The following is a 19106-nucleotide window of genomic DNA, read 5'->3' as shown; positions in this document are numbered from 1 at the left end:
CGAACATTTGAACTTGTTTGCCGATAACTGAATGTCGCTTATTTGTTTACGTGTCTGCAATTAGGGTTCAATCTGAAAATAATTGATGACAAAAAGAATCTATTAAAAATTTTGCACATAACACACCTACTTCGCAACTTTTTATAAGACGCATTTTTTGCAATTTAATCGCTTGCTTGTTTGCACAATAGGCTTTTTGAGAAAAAGTAAAAAGCTATGGAGCTTTTACACGTAGTTTAAACCAGCATATAGGTACAGGTAGATTTAGTATGTTGCATATCTAAATTTCTTGTATGAAAACCATATCAAACCCAAAAATATTATGAGGTTTGCTAAACCTTGAGTAAATCATTAATTCGTCCACCATCTTTTTCGAAGACAACCATTTTCGTCAAATCCAGCTAACCGGTTAACTTGAGTCTTTCCAGACCTGACCAGTGACCATAAACAAAAGAAAAACCTCCACCTTTTTGGAGTCAGGTAAAAATGTACGGAACTCTTAACCTCAACACTTCCATTATAGTTTTACTCGGATTCCGTGTACGTAGATAACTAATTCCCAATAATCATAGGGGTTATAGTGAAAACGGTGTTTACTTCCCCATTTACTACTCCACTGAGTTATTTTTTATGCAGCTAATGACGTTATGTTTTGTTTACTCCGGGTTTAGCCCTTTAACTGATTTTGACCTTTATTTTATTTCACTAAAGTTCAAAATATGGTGGCATCAAATCTGCCACAAAATTGACCTCCGAAGTAAAAGGTTAAAATTGATACTTACGACAGTTTTTATTAATGATCTTGTTTACATTGTAATTGTTGTGATTGGAGCTGTTTTCGTTGGAAAGCAAGTGTAATTTATTAGAATTTCATTTTCTTTTACGATACGGAAACACTAAAGTTACAAATAACATTTATTTTAATAGTTTAACCAGAAGTAAAGTGTGTTTCATCATGTCACAAGACGTCCACTGCTGAACATAGGCCTTCTCCAATGATTTCCAGATTGGGCTTTTGGTGGCGGCCCGCATCCAGCACTGTCTTGAAACCAATACCTTCCTGCAACTTTTGTGAGGTCATCTGTCCACCTCGTGGGTGGACGTGCCATTTTGTCACAAATTGTACTACTAGCTTCTGTCCATGGTTATGCCGGCTGTAATTTCAATAATTGGACTTTATCTTCAAAAATCACAAAAATTTGTTTATCACTTAAGCGTCTTAACGTAACAACAAAGTTATTGGCGTAATTTCATAACTAAACCGGTACTTCTATTAACTACTTTAATTGAAATAATTATTATTATGCTGACTTAAAGAATGATTATTTATTAATATCACAGACTACGTTTATCACTGTAAATGGACATATTAACCTAGGTTCAACCAATTATAAATGAAGAATCATTAATAAACGCTCACATCGCGTGATCGAACTTATTGCTTTTCGTAGTTGATTTAATAGCGATCTATATCTGACTACTCTATCAGTAAATAGTTATTTATTATATTTATTTGAAGCAGTGACTTTTATTTTTATTGAATGACATCATACTTTGTGATCGGACAGCAAAAAGTTTAATAAAATTGGTTTTATGTTGACAAAAATATGAATTTGACTTGAATGATGTGCATTTTCATATTGTAGTGTTATAACCATGATGTTGTTTAACAACCATTAGATTATTACTTTACGTGACTAGTTTAAATTCATTACCCGACTGCGCCAGAAGGAGGGTTATGTTTTCTAAGGACTTATTTTGTTATAGTTTGATGAGCTCACGAAGCTCCAGTGTTGTTAATTTTAATATCGCCACCCTTAACATTTTTCAGTATTTCCACAGTGCTTTTAAAGGGGAAAAGAAAAACGTTTTTAGTTTTAAATGTGTTCGTCCCTTAAATCTGTTATGATAAGTCCAAAATTAAATAATAAAATTGAAAAGTAGATTTTAACGCACAATCCATCTTTAATTTTCAATTCTCATTTTATAGCCCAATGTTACTTGAAAAGAAATCCCCTCAGAATAGTTTCCGTGCTCCTTCGCACAAGCGTGAGCTTACGACTAGCGTTGTTTTAATGCAGTATGCGCAGAGTAAATACAAATGAGTAGGTCATCTTCATAGAAACGCACCGAGCGCGGTTTGTATGTCAGCGCGCGCCAATACGTATGCGGCGCGCACGCACACACTGACAAAATTCAACGCAACTCACCGCTAATCAACGCTAAATTTTGTCAGTGTCTGCGTGCGCGCCGCATACATATTGGCGCGCTCATATACAAACCGCGCTCGGGCGTTTCTATGAAGATGACCTACTCAACGTGGGATATACAATGAATATACATAATTACACTTTTATTTTCTTTTATTTACCCACTTTTTCCGTAAAGAGATGCCATGCCAGCAGGACCTACCTTATCCTTAGTTCTTCATAGCTCTTTGAGTAGCAAAAGCTCCCTTATTACAGTCGACAGAACATGAGGATATTTTTTTTGTTGTTGAAATAAAGTATTGCCGTTGTCTGTACAACCGGAACAGGACTATTCCCACCTCTCGTTCCCACCACTGCAACTCCTGTGTAGCCAGGATCTACAGCTTGACCGCCATAAAAACCCAACCAATGAAGGTCAAGTTTGTCCCGGGGGAAAGTTAAACTGTCATTGGACCCGCAACGAAATTAATCAGAAGAACATAGGAGGAGTTCGAAATTAAGGTTCGACTTCCCTCCATTGCAAAGCGGATGACAGGTGACAAACAAAGGTTTAAAACCCCTAAGAAAAGATTATGCACCACGGACAATAAACATCAATTAACCGTTGTCTGTACAGTCACGAACAGTAACTGTTACGTACTTTATATTACACTACGTAATTTATACCGCCGCAATGAAAATGTGTATATTTTAGCACACGACTCTACATAGATATCGAGTGTTTACTTCAAATAATATCCATGGCAGTATTACTCAAAATTTTCACCTAAGCCCATATTATTTACTCAAGCCAAAGTATTAAGTTTATGCAAAGATACGGCAAGATTGCACAAACTTGCTGTATTGAGTCAATATTTGCCACCAACCGGGTTGACGGTGATTACAAGATAAATTACTTCGAAGAGCAAATTTCCCAAAGAGTAATCAGGGGATATTTCAATTTCGATACTACAGGGTTGTCAAGAAGTTTATCTAATACTTAATTAGATTTAGCTAAAGAAGCGATTAAATCTGGCTTCCATCCAATCATAAAAGTTATTTATATTCCTAACAAAATAATATTGACAACCGAAACTTACTAAGTAGCCCTAAGATGCGTGCTGTGATAACTTTTATCGACGTCAAAATGTATGGAGAAAATCGATAAAATGACGTGATAACCGCTTATCGCGGCGCGCATCTTAGACCTACTAGTAATCTATTGTTATAGATCGTGCCATTCACGAAGACGCGCCCCACTAATTTTTGGTCGAGGGGAGCGCGGGGTGCGGGAAGTTTGACCCGAGCAATCCGAGCGTCATTATTGTAGTATACTCATGGATAAATTTAACGTATACCGATAACGTTTAAACATTAGCGGAAGAATGGTGGGGCGCATTTTCGTGGATGGCACGATCTATAGCTAATGTGACTTATACGTGTAGTAAGGATTATTTTTGAAGATAGAGTAATATTAGCACTCTAAAAAGCTCTTATAGCAATGTAGAAAGAAAAGCATTCAGATATCTAAATATAATGTGACCAAAGAAAGATCTATTTGCTCTAGACGTCTAAGTAAGATTGGCGGAAAAATACGAGTGGTAAAAATAAGGTAATTTGGCAAATAATTTTATTCTTATGACATTATTTATAATCCAATCCCCAGCCCCTCTTCAGTGTCGATAGTCAGCCATCTTACTTCACGATTCAATTTGTCTAAAGCTTCTTTATTCTCAGCTAGCTTCAGCTCACGTATTAGGTTTTCTGTCATCTGGAAGATAAAAACGATTCACTTATTAGAACAGATTTTAAATTAATAAGTTTAAAATATTCTCATACTAGCTTTCCGCCCGCGGCTTCACCCGCGTGGAGTTTTTTCTGTCACAGAAAAACTTTATCGCGCGCGTCCCTGTTTTAAAAACTGGGATAAAAATTATCCTATGTCCTATCTCGGGACTCAAACTATCTCTATGCCAAATTCATCAGAATCGGTTCAGTGGTTGAGGCGTGATAGCATGACAGACAGTCTGTGCCATGACAGAGTTACTTTCACATTTAGTAGGTATAATATTAGTATAGAAGTATAGATTAGTATGGATTTGAGTCGTTGCATGCTTTGCATGCATTTGTTTTTCACTTAATAATTATTCTTTAAAAGATGTACGATAAATGCTAGTAGCTACTTTACTTATTATACGCCTACCTATTAGTTTTTGTCCTAAATACTTTCTAGTTTCAGAAAGACAGACATAATATTCAGGAATTTAGACTCTGTCATTTGAAAAAAGAAATCTATATTTGAACTGGTCATAGCCCACAATCAAGCCTAGATGTATTTGCAGTATTTACATTCTATCCGTAAATGACTGAAAAAGCTGACTTAATGATATAATGACCAATTAATTCAAAATCAAATAAATCTTATGTGTATCTTGCACTTACTTCAAATCTCTTATCTTCTCTGATGTCCTTAGTTTTTCTATAATGTAAATCATCTTCATCTCCATAAAATCTTCTTAAATCACTTCTGCTTAATCTGTGCAGGGGTATAGTATCTCTTTTCCTTAGGTTCCCCACTACAACTCCAGAAGAATCATAACCTATTGATTCTATAAAAGGTATCAGGAACTGGATCAGAATCAACAAGTGCAACATTTTGCATTTTGATTATATTTCCTTTAAATTCGCATTTAAAATGGTTTTATACAGGTTGATGTTTTTTAAAAGATTGAGATTATGAGTTTTAAGATAAATTGGTAAGTATTATAACCATGGCAAAAGATAGATTTCTTGGTAAGCTTGTAAAGTTTCCGTTTACTTGTTTAGGGTTCCATAGTCCTGACAAGGAACCCTTTAGTTTCGTCATGTCCGTCTGTCCGTCCGAGGTTTTGCTTGGCCAATTTTTTTTAGTGTCACTTTCACACTCACCACGTAAACAGAAGTTGTCTAAAGTGACCAAGTATCATGACAACTCTACCACATTTATTTAAAGATGTAAATCAAATTCATTATTCGCACACTCAAAAAATTATAAAACCTTCGTGAACATTCACAAATGGCATAATATCTATCAAAGCCTCCAAAATGTCGAGCAAAACGCAAATGGACTGGCATTTTTGCAGGTAGCTTTTATACACCCTGTATAAAGAGTGCGTAAGTTTTACGATGCGTATTTATTATTCGTAAATTGTTCAAGTTTTATGGAGAAATAAAACTGAAAATACCATACAGCAAATCAGTAACTTATGTTACACATAAAAAAATATTTTGTAAAACAAAAAGTAAAATAGTAACAATTTTTGTGCTCGTGACTGTACCCAGTTGTTATAAATTACTTGCAATGGACGTTTCATTATTTGTTACCACGCACAGTATGTTATGAGACTGTATAATCGGACATTCTCATTTATTTGATGAACCGTATAGAGCTCAGTTATACAAACATGATAGTAAAACTCCCGTTTGAAAATTCCAAGTAGTTTTCGCGGTATAAAAATTCAAAGTTACCTATTTTTTTACTTCAAAATTATGCAAAAATATTCTCACTCGTTAACTAATAAGTATTTAATTCAGAATTGTTATAATACTTCATAGAGCTCTTAAAACTACACGTAATAAGCGTATTAAGTGCTACGTAAACGCATTCAGTTAATTAGGAAAAATGATTTTAGTGACTTTTGTTTTTATTTTTTTTCTCAATTAAACCTTAATATATGCAAACATTTTTAATTGCAAGATATAGTCTGATATTTAATGTAATTGTATAAAAAAAATCAGCCTTAAATTCCGTGATATATTTGAGGAAAATCAAATTGAAAATATGCGAAATATAGAATTGTAAATTTCCCATCACTTTTTAATAGCAATATTTCTTTTGGATGTTTAAATATCATCAGCTCGATTGTACCAAATTATTGTATTGACATTCGATTTACATAGGTTTCAAATCGATGAGATAATTATTAAAGGTAGGCTAAATTCGACTTCCTAGATTTGTTTACATACTTTTTTAGTTAGTTACTTACATACAACTTAAATTAATATAAGAGTGTTAAAAAAGAAAAAAGACTCGACTTGAGAACCTCCTCCTTTTTTTGAAGTCGGTTAAAAACAATGTGAATGTGACTTTTTAGAACCTTCAACACTATGCACATAACAGGCGGGATTTGAAACTTTTTAGACATGAATTATTCCTTCCAAAATTGTCGACCCTAGACTCGTAAAATTTTTATTAAGACGTTTTATGTTTTTTCTCAAATATATCACGGAGTTTAAAGCTGATTTTATTAATACAATTAGATTAAATATCAGACTATATCTTGCAATTAAAAATGTTTGCATATATTAAGGTATAATTGAGAAAAAAAATAAAAACAAAAATCACTAAAATCATTTTTCCTAATTAACTGAATGCGTTCACGAAGCACTTAATTCGCTTATTACGTGTAGTTTTAAGAGCTCTATGAAGTATTATAACAATTCCGAATTAAATGTAATTAGTTAACGAGTGAGAATATTTTTGCATAATTTTGAAGTAAAAAAATAGGTAACTTTGAATGTTTATACCGCGAAAACTACGTGGAATTTTCAAACGGGAGTTTTACTATCATGTTTGTATAACTGAGCTCTATACGTTTCATCAAATCAATGAAAATGTCCGTTTATACAGTCCCATAACACACTGTGCCACGTCATAAATGTGTCAACTTATTAGGTTAATTATGACCAGCTAAGCTGTGTCATGCAAACATAATTACAATGGGTATTACAATACTTTGTTGGCACCTATGTACCTACAACCTACATTAATCTAAGTGATTTTAATTCTATTTCGACTTTGATGTGCTATGGCGCAATTTTGAGTTGTAATGGCGCATCCACACATGCCGCCGGCTTATGCCGCCGGCTTATGCCGCCGGGTTTGCCGCCGGCTTTCAAAATGCCTTGCCAGTGTGTCGTCCTGACCGCCGGGTTGGCCGCCGGCCGTGCCACCCGGCATGTGTGGATGCGCCATTATGAATAGTGTTTGATTTATTGATTTTGAATCAATTGAACCTTCTACCGTTAGTTTACTTTAACCGGTAAATAGTGGTGACTGCTTGTTACTGCGCTTTTTCAGTGCTTGCTTGGGTTTCAAAGCGGTGTTAGGGGAAAAAGATGAGATATTAAAATGTAAAGGCTTTGTAAGGTCAACACTTACTGTATTTTTTAGTTTTTCTATAACGATTGGCATTTAGACTTTGAATATCACGAAGGTAACACGAAGGCACTGGATGTAGGGCGCTACCAACTGGTAAATCTGGAAATCATTTAGGAAGGCCAATGTTCACAGTGACCTCCTATGGCTGATTAATAAATAATAATAAATAAAATAATAAATATCCCTGGACATTGTACACTAAGCTTCTAGTCCCAAACTAAGCAAAGCTTGTACCTACTATGGTTACTTACTAGACAACGGATATAAACATACTTACATACTTTTTTTGTAAATACATAGGTACATATTATACATAGTAACACCCAGACCCATCAAAGAAATTAAAATTCATCATTTCATTTTCCTGGGAATCGAACCCGGGACCTCTCGGAATAGTAGTCCGTTCCTAACCACTTCACCAAACAGCCGACATGTTATTAATGATGATGAGATTTTGAATTGCACACAAGAAATGATTTAACTCTCTAAATTAACCCGTCTCGTCTCCCTTTACTGTAATTTACTGGATGTCCTCTGCACGATAAATGATCATAACTTCGGAATACCCACTCAGGTATTCACTCCGTTTGCATTCTGCAACTATTGCAATTTGTTATAAACTGCATTTAATTCGCTGTCTGAATTTGTGATGAGGCTTAAAACTGGTTGTGTTGGTTTTAGTTTCTAATGAATTAAAATTGAGCGTTAAATGGTTAGTTAGATACGTGATTTTTTAACTAATAGGTAGGTATGTGTTTTCTAATATTGGTATTCAATGTAATATATTAGATTAGATTTATACGAAACTCATTTATCACGTAATTTTTAGCCAGACGGATCCCATAATAGTCTTTACCAACCTTTACAAGAAAGGAGAGAGGAGTGCACCTATTTCACTCTGTCTGCGTCACATGGATTTATTGTTCTTTTTACCCGACTGCGCCAGAAGGAGGTTATTCTATCTCCTTTCCCCATTCAAGATAATATTACAGCTTTCTCTTCTTTTAATTCGTTAACTATTTCTTCATTTAAATATTTTCTGCTTTCTCTGTTCAAATTATAGTTTTTTATTATTTTATTTTCGTTATTTGATTGTAATATTCCTATACCTTAATAGTTGGGAAAATGTATCGTGTTAATGATGCGGGTACATAAACTTTTATTATGTACCCGCAGCCTTATCAATCAACGCTTTTATCATGTAAAGGGTTCTCGGTACGCACCGTTATCGATTCGACATCGATAAAAATTTCCGGGCCCTCAGTTTTACGCGTTTCCGAACATCTGTTCATGCGTCTTCCGCAATAATGAGTATTTCTTGGGAGGGTTGGTTCACATGGCTACATAAATAGCGGAAAAACAAAGTAATCCGTTTAAAAATAGCTCCGTTTATGAGTTAACTGTATGAACTAGCGGCCGACCGCGACTTCGTACGCCGTTAGATATCATGTAGATAGATGGTGTTTCACGGCATGAATATTTACGAATGTCAAAAACAGTAGTTTGTCCAGCGCTGTAGATTTTAACCAATGACGATAGATGGCGCTTTTAAGACGTCTTATTTATTTATTGAAATTTATTTGTCACATACCTATCGTCATAAATTATAGCCTATATGTTAATCTGGGTTATAAACAATAATAGGTCTGTAAAGTTTCAACAGAATCCGTTCAGTAGTTTTTGCGTGAAACAAACAAACATCCAGACATCATGACATCCAGACATCCAAACTTTCGCCTTTATAATATTAGTAGGATTGGTTATAGGTTAAGTAAGTACAGATCAAGTTGTTTTGGCTAACTCTGTTGATACTGATTTCATTAATTACTTTTTTTTTGTTTGATTCACACTGTAGATCATTCTAGCAAAATTCGGTACTACTCGTAAAAACGGTAATTACTTACTGTAACGTTGGAATATTTTCGAGTAGGTAAAGTTAGTTAGTTAATTTAGTGAACTCTAAGGCTGAGTTGCACCACCAACCTAATTTATCATAACTATAACAATAACGATTTTTGTATGGAGTTTGACAGATTTTTGACGTTTGTTACAGTTAAAGTAAGATGGTGCAACCCAGCCTTGAGTAAATATGTTATTGCAAATGAATAAATAAATAAATAAATTTTTAATTTATTAGACATACAATATTCTCCGTATTATTTTTACGGCTTATTTAATTTTAAATTTTTCTATAACGATTGGCCTTTATACTTTGAATATCATAAAGGTAACATCTGGAAATCATTTAGGAAGGCCAATGTTCACAGTGGACCTGCCAAAGCTTTGGCTGGAATGATGATGAGATTTTGAATTTCACACAAGAAATGATTTAACCCTCTAAATTAACCCGCCTCGTCTCCCTTTACTGTAATTTACTGGATGTCCTCTGCAAGATAAATGATCATAACTTTGGAATACCCACTCAGGTATTCCGCACTCCGTTTGCATTCTGCAACTATTGCAATTTGTTATAAACTGCATTTAATTCGCAGTCTGAATTTGTGATCAGGTTTAAAACTGATTGGTTTTAGTTTCTAATGAATTAAAATTGAGTGTTAAATGGTTAGTTAGATAGGTGATTTTTTCACTATAGGTAGGTAGGTATGTGTTTTCTTATAATTATTGGTATTCAATGTAATAAATTAGATTAAATTTATACAAAATTCATAAAACACGGAATTATTAGCCAGAAAGATTGTTGAGGCCTGATATTTACATTGTTGTCCCTTAATCATCATCATCATTTCAGCCATAGAACGTCCACTGCTGAACATAGGCCTCCCCTAATGCTTTCCACGTTGATCGATTGGTAGCAGCCTGCCCTTAATAGTCTTTACCAACCTTTACAAGAAAGGAGAGAGGAGTGCACCTATTTCACTCTGTCTGCGTCACATGGATTTATTGTTCTTTTTACCCGACTGCGCTGGGGCAGACTCCTTCAAATCAAATCAAATCACTTATTTGTAAAACATAGGTAAATGTGGAACTATTTAAATATTTTCTGCTTTCTGTGTTCAAATTATAGTTTTTTATTATTTTATTTTTGTTATTTTATTGTAATATTTCTATACCATAATAGTTGGGAAAATGTACCGTGTTAATGATGCGGGTACATAAACTTTTATTATGTGTCCGCAGCCTTACCAATCAATGCTTTTATCATGTAAAGGGTTCTCGGTAAGCACCGTTATCGATTTGACATCGATAAAAATTTCCGGGCCCTCAGTTTTACGCGTTTCCGAACATCTGTTCATGCGTTTTTCGCAATAATGAGTATTTCTTGGGAGGGTTGGTTCACATGGCTACATAAATAGCGGAAGTACAAAGTAACTCCGTTTATAAATAGCTCCGTTTATGAGACGTTTGTTACAGTTAAAGTAAGATGGTGCAACCCAGCCTTGAGTAAATTTTTAATTTATTAGACATACAATAATTGAAACTGTAAAAGTATTTTATCTTTTTTTTTAAATTACTTTTTATGAGATTTTTCCACCGACATGCAAAGTGTACGACAATTTCGCTCATGTAAACCCATCTTTAATAACTGGGTGACTGTGCCATTTCCTTTTATGTCCCCGACAGCTAAACAGGGGGAGGGGTACATCTCAAGTGACCCGTATAAGTATTTTTTCTCAGGTCTTTTCATTTTTTGTGGCGCTGAATTCGAGCAAGATTGATGTTTTAAGTGACCATCTTGCCGTGATAATCGCTTGGTTTGCGGTCGAATGAATTCGTAATGGATTTTATGCAGTTTTTATAGGTGCTGTTTTGCAATAAAGATGTCAAATGTATTGTGAATCTTTCAAATTAGCAAGTATTAGAAGTCTTTCAATCGTCGTTTTAGATGCCTGTGCTATTCTACGAGTAGGTATACCCTTGAATTACGCACGGGAGACATATTTTTATTTAATGAGAAACGATGCACAACTGGTGAACATAAGCCCCCCAATGATTTCCAAATTGACCCGATGGTAGCTGCCTGAATCTGGCGCGTTCCTCATACCTCTATGAGGTCGTCGTATTGGGGGAGGCCTATGTTCAGCAGTGGGCGTCCTGTGGCTGAAATTATGACGATGATAATGTACCTACAGCAAAGACATTTCAATGTTCATCAAAGGTTATCGTGATAAAATACAAAATAACAACTCACTTCTGAAATCTTCTCACGCACAATCGACAGATAAAATACTCAATTTATTTACAAAGATACTCAAAATCCTGCTGAGTTTTGCAAAATCACAACACGAACTAGAACTACTCAAAACGTATCCGCAAACCAAAACAACGCAAAAGGTACAGTCACGTAGAAAATACGGGCTAACCGGGAAAATCTTCGGGCGATTCCGGTCAGCGTTTTTTGTATCGGGATTTTCAAATAATACTTCCAGTTGCATACGTTTCACTCTTGCATTTGTTTTAACTTTTTTGTATACCATTGGACTTTGTTACATTTTGTAAAGTCATCTTTAAGCCCGTTTTCCATTGCGAAAGAGGAATGAACTAGGGACGTCGCGGAGTGGTCTTCGTGCACTTAAAATAGGATTGCTTTTCTACTGAGAAAGACTTCGGGATTTAATGAGAGAGCTTATTTATACTCTTTTTGTTCTCCTTGTCATTTTTGCTCGACTTTTTCGCCCGTATTCACAAACGATGCTTGCTTAAGTGAAGCAGCAAATCGAACGCACAGCGTTGAATAGAGCTCTGTTATTGGTTCGTGTGTCACCTTATGCGTCCACGCGCACTGTGAGACCTCATAGTAATGTTTGTGAATACGGGCGTTTGTCATTTTCACTCGACTCTTTAACACAGTGGTGGAAACAGATGTATTTATTTATTTTTAGGGTTCCGTACCTCAAAAGGAAAAAACGGAACCCTATAGGATCACTTTGTTGTCCGTCTGTCTGTCTGTCAAGACCCTTTTTTATTTTATTTATTAGGACAACCAACAAGACAAACACGCATTTACATAAAATTACTATAACTAAAGGTGCTTAAAACTAAGTGCTGTCTTAATTAAAGGCTGCCACGGCATGCAATGTGGGCATGCAATGTATGCATTTTTGTATTGCGAGGTAAACGGAGTCAATAATGGGCTCGGTCTACTCGCGGTGGAAAATCCGCTAAGATCATAGTAATACCTATATTGTTAGATCATCGAGCTTATATGTATGTATACTATCTTAAACGGTTCTAATACAGTAGTTTTTCCAATAAAAACTAATTCGCTGTCTGCAACCGCAAAAAAAACACTGTTAGATAACTTTTCCACTGAGTGTACTGGAAATGTTGACTGTTTGTTGACAAAACAGCGGCCACCCGATACGGGACGTGTTGACCCACTGCAGATACAGGGTGACCCTTTTGTAGACGAGGTGTTGTTGCTGCTAACTACTAGTTATTATAACACAGAATAATAATAAGTACCTACTGTTATTGTAACAAATTCGGAGCGCATGTGGCTCCACAAAATCCACAGTATTTTGGAAAAAGCTAAAAATATCCACCTAAAAACAAACAAAATACGAAACTCCGTCTTAAATTCCAGCAGACGAATATTCGAATACTTTTCACGCTCCGGCGAACAGAGCAGTGGGGATGTTGAAGTTCGTATATTTAAAAACGAAATGCAAACGTTTTAGGTAATGGAGGTGGGTGTGTGGGGTCCACGAGTCTAATGTAGAGTCAACAGCATATAAGAGTATACATTATTGTAGAAAATTGTAGTGATCTATCAACGCACAGCCCAAACCACTGGACGGATCGGGCTGAAATTTGGCATGCAGGTAGATGTTATGACGTAGGCATCCGCTAAGAAAGGATTTTACGAAACTCCACCCCTAAGGGGGTAAAATGGGATCCATGCGTACGAAGTCGCGGTCGGCCGATAGTTGTATATAGGGTTTCTAATTTCTCGACCTATTTTTTTCTCGAGTTTCGGGAATTCTCGAGGCCAAATTCTCGGATTTTTCGGGTCTCGAGTTTTTTAATTAAAATTGTTGAAATCGGTTGAAATTTGATAAAAATAGGTTTTTTTTTAAATCTAATATACAAAAAAACTAAAACCCAACTACGTAAAAATGAACTGAAAAGATAAGAACAAGACAAAGTGTTCACAAATGCAGTCGGAGACATCATTGACTTTTTTTTTTGTTGGTGATAAGTAGTTGCTGATAAGCCGTGTGGTGGACGGCAGAATAGAATACATTTCCCACCAACCCCTACTCTTCCCGCGGAAGGCGGCTCATAGTCCAGCAGTGGACTGTAAATGGCTGTTGATGATGATGATGATAAGTGTTTGATGCCTCCAACTGCATTTGTGAACACTTTGTCTTATTTCTATCTTTTCAGTTCGTTTTTACCCAGTTGGGTTTTTTGTTTTCAATAATATTTTTATTTTAATCTTTTAGTTAAAGAGCAATCATACATTTTGCAAGCTATTTAAAAAACCCTTTATTGATACCCCACTCGATAGGTTTTAAGATATTTTTTTAATACATAATTATGGCGCCAAAAATCGGCCATATTTATATTTTCCAATTTTGATATACCCAGTGTCACTCTCACAGTTAAAACAAATCTAATGATAGGTACCTCTCATGCCATAGTTTGTTGAGTTTCACAATATGGCGTCCAGTTGTCGCCATATTGAATTTTTACTAACGTCATGTCTTTAGTGACACTCACCAGACTAAGAGAAATCGATTGACGTGCGAATCATAAAAATTTGCCCAAGAGTTAGGTCTCTATAGTGCTTCAAAAACATACATACATAGGCTGTTAGACACATTAACACTCCTTTGCGTCACGCAGTCGGGTAAAAAATGAAAGATTAGACCAGTCTTAAAGCAACGTTAACCTATTAAATAATTAAAAACTTACTTTTGTCTAAGAAAATAGGCTTTCAAGAATATTAAAAGCTTCAAATTCGAAACTCGAGAATTCTCGAGCTCCGGTAATTTTTCTCGTCTCGAACGAAGCCAAATTTCTCGAGTTTTCTCGAGTTCGAGAAAGCTCGAGCAGAAACCCTAGTTGCATAATAAGATACCACAGTGTATAGCTTGACGTACTGTCGTCAGTACAGACACTCAAAGTAGCCAATAAGTTACAAAAATACGTCTTTATTACTATTAGAATAAGGTTGTGTTACCAACTTTTTGGTCACTGGGTGTCACGAACTATTTGACGATGACGTACGTATATTAAACGTCACGTCAACCTGAACATTTTGGCACCCTATGTAGAGCTAATAGGTGTGATTTTGCGATAATAATAGAACGATGTGCTGTTGACTGAGGCAAACAATATACTCAGCCAGTGGTACACTTGCAGTTCCAATGCATGTTGTTGTTTCAACCAAATGCCATCCACTGCTTAAAAAAAGTCTCCCTCGCGGATAATGCTTAGTTAATTATAAAAAAACTTATAGATAAAAAAATATATATTGGTTAAAAGAACCTCCTATTCACTAACCTAAAGCAACAAAAAGGGTACCTTTTTAAATTATGATAAAGCAAGTAACTTTTTGAAAGTAACCCTCATGGAAAGTTATTATTGTCTAACAAATAAAACACCATGTATTACAAACGTAAGGTAAAAGCTACGTCAAGTACTGTATCCGCGATTGCAACCCTGACTGAACCCTGAGACCACACTTCCGCATTCTTAATCACCACTCTATAGTGTCAATATTGGAGGACCAGAAAGGCCTGGAAGGCCTTTTTAGATAGAGCCTTCCGGTTTGCTTCCGGCGGTGTCTTGTGTCAACTTAGAGACAACTTATTCATACCAACCCAACTTTAACTACCTACTATAATGTGATTTTGTGAGCCTATGGTACTCACCAAGTATGCATGATATAGAATGTAAAATATTAACGTAACGTTTTGTTAATTTGTAAGTGTCTATCATTTTAATTTCAATTGGTGATTGAAAATTAAACTTCAAATCTTTATACAGCAAAATATTCCTTACTTAGAAGATTCTAGCAAATTACAACATCAAAATAAGATATAACATATACAATTTCAATAAATCACAATTTGAACAATGATATTAAAAAATATACCCAGGTATTTTACCCTAGCAAGCACATTGAATTCAATCCTAAAATATCCTATTGTACGATCTCAAAGTTTAGGTACCTACTTTTGATCATTTACTCCACTTACAGCATCCCTAATATCGTTATTACCTACGTATTATCAATTCTGTAGTAAATAATCAGAACTTGATAGTGACATTAGAGGTGACATCAGTTGGCTTTTATAGCCCAGAGGAGAACTTGGATGAAATGATGATGAAAAATATTGGATTGTTTTCACGATATTGTTTCAACATTTTAAAATTCTATTTATTCTTTGTTTAATGGCCATTCTTTGAAACGTCCATTAGTAGATTTGGAAGGGGATTCAATTTGCAAAAATTTTCACGTTTTTATTGAATAACAAACAATGATAAAAGTTATTGATTTAAGGATTTTTTATTTTCTCGAAAAGGCTCGTAACCCATAAAACTCACTCAGACATGAGTTTTATTGAGATAATCTTTCTGTGAGATTGTTATTTAGCCAATTTCTGCTCAGTAAGTTTAAGAATTGAGGTTAGACCAAATTAACGCGTGCAGCCGGCTTGCACGAGGGCAGTGGCAATCAGACTGAAACGCGTGGTTTGGTCGAATCTTTATTATAGCGTTAAAATTAAATTCTGTTGTACATAATAACATAAACAATTATACAGTAAAGTTCGTTCAGTAGTTTGCCTAAAAGAGCAATAAAGTAAAATTCCATCCATCCATCGTCACAAAGTTTCACATTTATTATATTACGAGCAAAATAAAATATAATTTGACATCCAAAATTGCCCAAAAGCGCCCCAATTAATTCAGCCACACGAAATTGACCAGAAAACTGTAAGCTAACAGCAATTCTGCAACTTCGTCCGTCCAAAGTGCGCATGCAAATGTCATGTGGGAGTGCGATCGTCGGCCATTTAGGCGCAGAGAAGGCCCGACGTTATAGAGTTAGGGAAGGTATGGTATAGTGATGTAGAGTTAACAAAAATATCGATAGCAAATTAATGAATTTAGTGTTCATATTTTCGTTGAGTTTAAAATTTAAAGAGATTATGTTTGATCTGACAGCACTGGCTCAAAATACGTCCATTGAAATACATTTATTTCGTAACAAATTAATTTATTTAGTTTTATAGTACAAAAGTAGTAGCAGTAATAAAGTACTTCAGTGATAAGTAGTATCCATATTCTAATTAGATATTGTAAGAAAGTGCAATTAAAAAGTAAAAAAAATAAAATCAAATCGACACTAATTGGAAAGTTTGGACCTGAGTTAATAGCGCGTAGAGCGTGTAACAATAAAATTGAAAACTTAAAATATCGATAATAATTCACGACTAAGGGCCAACACTATTTAGTGAGTGGCTGACCCACACTCAACCTTGTAGTTTAGTTGTTTTTGGGCTACGGACCTTTGTATGAACTATTACAACAGAATTTAATTTATACAGTATATTTCAGAACTAAAGTTAAATCAGTTGGTAGTTAGTTTCTACCATGGGTTCAGATGATACATCAAATTAAAACTGAGGTATTCTGTAGTTTTCAACCGACTTCAAAAAAGGAGGAGGTTCTTAATTCGACCCGTATGTTTTTTTTCTATGTTTGTTACGCGATAACTCCGCCAATTATGAACCGATTTGAACAAATCTTTTTTCGGCGTATAGGTAATACCTCAAGGGTGGTCCCATTTAAATTTAATAATAGAAAAAACAACCCCCAAGGGTGGAAAATTGGGGATGAACTTTTTTATACGCAATATTTTTTTTTTTTTTTTTTTTTTGTGTTCACGCATTTGAAGTCGGTTTTATTTTTTTTAAAAGTTAATTATGGAATAAAATTGTTTAGTCTGATGTCGGTATTGCTTGTTGACTGGTAATAGACAGGTTAATTTTAAGTTCAATAACTAAAATAATGGGTTGAAATAATATAGGTTTATATGAAAATGCCAATGTCAATTATCAAATACTACCAGCACTAGTCGATTATATTAGGACGTGTATAAGTCTGTCCTAAAAAGGGCCTCACATAGCTACTTACTATTAATACTTAAGAGCGTTTACGCCGTTTGGCGCAAAAACAGTACTTTTTCAACTCGTTATAATCATTAACCAGTAATACTACAAATATGTTATAGGCATAAATAGTTAGGCAATTTCGTCGTCTAAATAGTTAATTGAGAAAATATTGCGATTAGTTTAGCATTTAAGAATTCTATCAAGATAAGTCCACACAGGTTTTGTAAATTTCCACTTTAGCGTCAGTTTACAAGCTGAAATTTTTATAGAAATACTGTGAAAACGATTTAACAAACATTTACATCCTATAGCATAGATCCTTGGGCAAATAGTTATCTGAGAAAATTTTTAGATTTAAGCATTTTACAATAAGAAATCACAAATTAAAAGAACGTGAAATACCCAAAAATCAAAGTGATTTTTTCACCAATATTCTTCCTTTATTCAACACAAAAATAGCTTAATATAATAGAAGAATATCTTATCTAAAATATTTACTTTGAAATTTAAAATAATTCATTGTAATTTTTTTTCTATGAGTATTTGAAAAGTACTATAAAACGCCGCGCACGAATCGTTCAAATTCAGTCCGCCTCGAGGCGTTCCAGAGTGAGGTCACGTCGCTCGGTGCTCTGCTGACATGTGTCACGCGTACGTTGATCTTTGACAGGTAACTGGACTTTTATAGTGTATCCGCAAAATCTTGGTGGTAGATTTTGCGATCACGTGGTAGTTAAAATATTTTATTGTTATTTTTCATTACAGTCTATTTTTACTACAAATTCTATTTCAGACGTAATGAAAAATAAAATTAAGTTATTTTTAGCGATGAAACGAAAACGAATGACGAAAATTTGGAACAGCAAGTTATGTATGTATACTAATATTATAAAGAGGAATAATACTAATAATTTATTTGCCATAATAGGTGGTTACAGAATAGTTAATAGGAATGCTCTGCCAGCAGGGTCCCACCTAGTTGTAGGGGGAACATACACAACATATTACAGTCGGAAAATCTTTGCGGTAGGTACCTCGGATTGTAGTTAGTTGGACAGTGGTCATTTGACGGCCACTTGAATCGTCTCACCCCTAAGCTTTTGGCTAGGGGCCATCCATAAAGTACGTCACACGAATTTCATGATTTTTTGACCCCCCCCCCCCCCCCCCCCTCCGTCCTTGTCACAGGTGGTCACATTTCTGAGACTCCCCCCTCCCTAGTGTGACGTCACATGTTTTGCAATTTCACATCAAAAAATTATTAAATTAACAGCAGTTCCGAAATTAGTTTTATTTCCATTTTTTTTATGAAATCAATCAACATTATATCAAATATTTGAAACAATTGAAATGTGATGTCACGAAACTTAGGACCCCTCCCACCCCTTGTCACACCATGTCACACTTTGTCAACCCCCTCCCCCCCTCTTTACGTGTGACGTACTTTATGGATGAGCCCCTACAGCCGGCGCACTAAGCCGGTTGATGCCTAATCTCGGAGGCCCGGCTGCACTGAGTCGCTGACTATACTTTTGCGTCGCGCGTTATATGGTCCTATATGGGGCTCGAGTATGGCACAGTGCTGTGTAGTCGTGGAGCATCCTACTGTTCAAAAAAGCGCAACGCATG

The 19106-nt window shown here is 35.2% G+C and overlaps 1 long non-coding RNA gene across 1 annotated transcript; it reads right to left on the bottom strand.

Moving 5' to 3' along the window:
• Window positions 1-3805: 3805 nt before the first annotated feature.
• Window positions 3806-4878, bottom strand: LOC135084671 (uncharacterized). The gene is made up of 2 exons (XR_010259923.1): window positions 4632-4878; window positions 3806-3960 (listed from the first exon to the last, which is right to left on the bottom strand). It is a non-coding gene; the product is annotated as an uncharacterized LOC135084671 (long non-coding RNA).
• Window positions 4879-19106: the final 14228 nt, after the last annotated feature.

This window comes from Ostrinia nubilalis, chromosome 2 (assembly GCF_963855985.1).
Source record: "Ostrinia nubilalis chromosome 2, ilOstNubi1.1, whole genome shotgun sequence".
NCBI classification, from domain to species: Eukaryota; Metazoa; Arthropoda; class Insecta; order Lepidoptera; family Crambidae; genus Ostrinia; species Ostrinia nubilalis.
The sequence above is the reverse complement of the archived record's forward strand: the minus strand, read 5'-3'. Positions and strand labels throughout refer to the sequence as shown.